Source organism: Lipotes vexillifer, unplaced genomic scaffold (genome assembly GCF_000442215.2).
Source record: "Lipotes vexillifer unplaced genomic scaffold, Lipotes_vexillifer_v1.1 scaffold1112, whole genome shotgun sequence".
NCBI classification, from domain to species: domain Eukaryota; kingdom Metazoa; phylum Chordata; class Mammalia; order Artiodactyla; family Lipotidae; genus Lipotes; species Lipotes vexillifer.
The window spans coordinates 952657-957705 of NW_006789373.1; the positions used below are offsets into that span (position 1 = coordinate 952657).

Sequence of the window (5049 nt, forward strand, 5' to 3'; positions counted from 1 at the left end):
GTTGTGCGTGGGCTTCTCATTGAGGTGGCTTCTCTTGTTGCGGAGCACAGGCTCTAGGCATGTGGGCTTCAGTAGTTGTGGTGCGTGGGCTCACTAGTTGTGGTGCGTGGGCTCTAGAGCACAGGTTCAGTAGTTGTGGCACGTGGGCTTAGTTGCTCCGTGGCACGTGGGATCTCCCTGGACCAGGGACTGAACCTGTGTCCCCTGCATTGGCAGGTGGATTCTTAACCACTGCGCCACAAGGTAAGTCCCCCTTTTTTTTAAACTTTTTTTTTTTTTTTTAAATTTCTTGGCCACGCCGCCTGACGTGGGATCTTAGTTCCCCAACCAGGGATCAAACCCATGCCCCCTGCAGTGGTAGCGTGGAGTCTTAACCACTGGACCGCCAGGAAAGTCCCTCTATTGTTAACTTTTTGAGGAATCTTTATATTTTTCATAGTGAGTGCACAAATTTACATTTCCACACAACTGATTTTTGTATGTTGATTTTGTATTGTGTAATTGTACTGAATTCATTTATTAGTCTGATAGTTTTCTAGTGGAGTCTTTAGGGTTTTCTATATTAAAAGATCATGTCATCTGCAAATAGAAACAGGTATACTTCTTCCTTTCAGATTTGGGTGGCTTTTATTTTTTCTTCTTCTTGCCTCTTTTGCCAAATTGCTCTGGCTAGGACTTCCAATACTGTGTTGAATAGGAGTGATGAGAGTGGGCACCTTGCTCTTTCAGCTTTTCACCATTGAATATGATGTTAGCTGTAGGCTTGTCATATATGACCTTTATTATGTGGCAGTGCATTCCCTCTATACCCAGTTTGTTGAGAGTATTTATTATGAATGTGATGTTGAGTTTTTTTTAAAGGCTTTTTCTGTATCTGTTGAGATGATCATATGACTTTTAACCTTCATTTTGTTAATCTGTGAATCACATTGGTTAATTTGTGATGTTTGAACCATTCTTGCATGTCTGGAATAAATCCCGCTTAATCATGGTTATGATCCTTTTAATATATTGTTGCATTTGGTTTGCCAGTGTTTTGTTGAGGATCTGTGTTTTCCAGGTATATTGGCCTGTAATGTTCTTTTCTCTTCTTTTTTTTTTCTTTCTCTGTAGTGATTTTGTCTGGTTATGTTATCAGGGTAATGCTAGCTTTGCAAAATGAGTTTGGAAGTACTCCCTCTGTTTCCATTGTATGGAAAAGAGTTTGAGAAGAATTGGTATGAATTCTTTAAATGTTTGGCAGAATTCACCAGTGAAGCCATCTGGTTCTGGACATTTCTTTGTTAGGAGGTGTTTGATTACTGATTTAGTCTCATTACTTGTAATTGTTCTTTTCAGATTCAGACCAATAACTTGCCATTTAGATCTGGATAACATACATTTAAAGTCATTATTGATTTGTTTGAGTTTGATTTAAGTTTCTGTCTGTTATCTTGCTGTTTTCTATTTGGCTTATCTTTTCTTAGTTTTTTCCCTTTTTTTATATTAGTTGAATAAATTTATGATTTTTTAAAAATGTCTTTGTCTTATTAGCTATAATCTTTTATTTTAGTTGTTGCTATATGATTTATAGTATGATTTATATATCTTCAGCTTCCCAGAGTCTACTTACTATTAAGTGATATTCTACCACTTCTTGTGTTGTGTAAGAACTTTACAGAGTGTACTTTAATTTCTCTTCCCAGGCTTTATACTTTTTTGGTCATACATTTACTTATATTGATACATGTTGTAAGCCCTGTAATTATTTTGTCTAAGCAAGCAGTTATCTTTTAGATACTTTTAAATAATGAGGAAAAATATATATACCCATGTGGTACCATTTCAAGCGCTCTTCATTCCTTTGCAGAGATAGATATTTCCAGCCAGCCAGCATCATTTTGTTTTTGTTGGAAGGATTTCCTTTAACATTTGTTTTGTAATGATGGTCTGCTGTAATGATGGTCTGATGGATTCCTTATGCTTTTGTTTATGTTAAAAAGTCTTTATTTTTCCTTCTTTTTTGAAAGATGTTTTGCTATGATTAGAATTCTTGGTTGATGGCTTTTTTCCTTTGTCCTTGAAAGATTTTACTCCACTGTCTCTTTGCTTGCACTGTTTCTGATAAGGAGTCTGCTGTCATCTTTTTTTTATTTTCTCCCCGAAGAGGAAAAAAAGCAAATTTGTTGTTTTTGGTAGAAGGGCATGAAGGGAAGGGCTCTTCACCCTTCCCAACATCTTGCATGGATGGGAGGTTGGGGGCAACAGAAAAGGCAGTAGATGGGGGCACAGGCCCCACTCTGTACAATATAGAAGAATCTGATATAGATACTTTGTATAAAAGCCACTTGTCCTCATTTGTGTCCTCTTGCTGGCTTGCTGGGCCGGGGGACTCTAGGGGACAAAGAAGCTGGGTGGTGGGCCAGGACTCAGGGACACCCCATTGTCCCCATCCTCTGGTGGTCCCCTTGCGGGGTCACTTTGGGTCCTTGGTGAGGGCATAGCAGAGCTCCAGTGGTCGGGACACTTTCCAGAACTTCTCATTCAGCAGCTCCAGGGTCAGCGAGCCATCCACTGTCATGAAAGCTCCACCCCCGGGGGCGATGTAGATGGTATACTGCTTTTCACTGACACCCTCCAGACTGGGCAAGGCAGGCTCCTCAGAGCCATCACCTCCTCTGGCATCCCGACCCTCCCCGCCTCCCCTATCAGGTCCTCTAGCGTCAGAAGCGCCCCCTCCAGGCCCTCCTGGCTCCCCTGCCTCTTGCTGATGCCTCCGTTCGAGGGCAGTGCGCAGGGCCAAGTACTTGGAGAGATGGTCCACTGTGGCATACCCAGTTGTCTTCACATACCTAGTCTGGCAGTATTCTCCCTTCTCCACGAGCAGGGGGTGGGGCTGGAACACAAGCTCAGTTTCTCCACCTGGCTCTGGGGGACTGGAAGCCCCAGGAGGGCTTGCGGGGGGGCAAGGTTCCTCCTCCCAGGGTCCCTCCCCGGTCACCAGAGTCTTCAGAACCGGCACCTCCGCCCACCCCACCAGTGCCACCTCCCCCTGTCCCTACACTGCTCCCCCGGCGCCTCCTCTCTGGGGTCACTTGGGAGCAGGGCCTGGGGCACAGTCAGGGGCGGAGGCTGAGCTCACGTCCTCTCCATCCCCCTCTCCCTCCCCCGGTTTTCATTCCCCCTGACTCATCGTTGTGGTCTGATCTGACCCAGGCATCGGCCATCTCACACACTGGGCCGTGTGCATGGCCTGCATGCACAGCCTCTCCTCAGTGCTGGAGCTCAGCACCTGCTGGTTGTGCAGGTGGCTGAGGCGGATGAGCACCCTGTCTTGGTGGGCCTCATATTCCTCCCGGCTGGGGTAGATCTTAGAGATCAGAGCATCGAAGTTGGGGTCTGGCCGCAGAGACCACTTGGATTCCAGCTTCTTTCCGCAGGTAGGGCACTCCTTGTTCCTGCTGCGCAGGGCCGTGACAGTGCAATCAGAGCAGAATCGGTGGAGGCACTCCTTGGTTGTCATCGTATTCTTCAGCATGTCCAGGCAAATGGGGCACATGACCTCTGAATGCAGCGACCAAGGGGAAACTGCAATCTCTGTGCCATCCATGATGGCTTCCTGGTGGTGTCGATGAGTGGAAAGGCGGGGGTGGGTGGGTTGGGGGGAAAGGGGTTTTAGAAACAAGTGGTCCATGAACTTGGAGTCTTGAGAAATACAGTGAGATGTCAGAATCTGGGTACCTCACGTTGGCCACTTGAGGAAATTGGGAATTCTAAGAGTAGGAGCTTTGGAATAGGAGGATCTGAGGTTTGGTGATAGGCCTGGGGATGGGCATGGCACAGATTTTCCATCTGTGGAAGACTTACTTGGTCAACAGTATTTCTTACAGTGCAGTCCTGGTACTACCTATATAAGAATCCCCTAGATGCATGTTAAAAATGAAGATTCTAGGGTCCCATCCTATTACTGTATCGCAATGTTACAGGGAGGGGCCAGTGGGAATTTCATTTTTAATAAACTCCAAAGGTGAGCCTTACATGCACTGACCTATCATGCGGAACTGAGGAGCGGGGAAGGTAATTTCAGCCTGTTTACTATCTTTCAAATGAAGATAGTAATACTTGCTCTACCTCTCTGGCACATCTGAGGGGTCCAGTGGAACTCATACAGACTCAGTTCCCACGTTTTGCTGGCATTCTGGGCATTCGCCAGCGTCGTCATGGTGACCGGGCACAGACCCTCCACGAGGGCTCCACCGCCGGGGAGGAGGAGAGGTAGGCAGTCTCCAGCCGTCCGCGTTCCCGCCACCACAGCACCTCTCCCGGGGCCCGGGCTCCCCAACCGAGTTCACTCAGTCCGCAGCCGCTGCTTAGACAGCAGCTCCCGCCACCGCCGCCGCCATGGCCCTAGGTCTGCTGTCATCTTTATCTTACTCTGTATATATATTTTTTTTTTTTCTGTCTGCTTTTAAGATTTTCTCTTCATCATTGGTTTTGAGCAGTTTGATTATGATGTGCCATGGTGCAGTTTTTTCAATATTTCTTGCCATGGGGTTCATCAAGATTCTTAGATTTGTGGGTTTAGAGTTTTCATAAAGTTTGGAAAATTTTTGGACATTTTCCCCCAGTTATTTCTCCCCTCCCTACTTTATTTATTCTTTTTTTTATTTCATTTATTAGTATATTTAAAAGTATTCATATCAGGTTCATATATTAGGAAGTATTATTAGTATATTGGAGGGACTCATAGCTTTTGGAAAAGAACTGATATTCTTTTCATTTTTTTAGATTCTTTCTTCTGTTTTATCTTGAGTAGTTCCTATTTCTATTCTTCAAATTCACTAGTCTCTTCTGCTACATGCAATCTGCCATTAATCCCACTAGTTTATTTTTCATCTCAGATGTAGTTTTTATCTAGTTCATTTTGTGTGTGTGTGTGTGTGTGTGTGTGTATGTGTATAAAATTATATTGTCTGTATATCTTCTTAGCTTCTTGAACATATGGAATACAAGTAAAATATCTTAATATCCTCTCTGCTCATTCTAACATCTCTATCTATTCTGGGTCAG

The 5049-nt window shown here is 44.6% G+C and overlaps 1 pseudogene; it reads right to left on the reverse strand.

The window, feature by feature from the left end:
- Nucleotides 1–2455: 2455 nt before the first annotated feature.
- On the reverse strand, nucleotides 2456–4201 carry LOC103079788 (E3 ubiquitin-protein ligase RING1-like; annotated as a pseudogene).
- Between the last annotated feature and the right edge of the window lie 848 nt (nucleotides 4202–5049).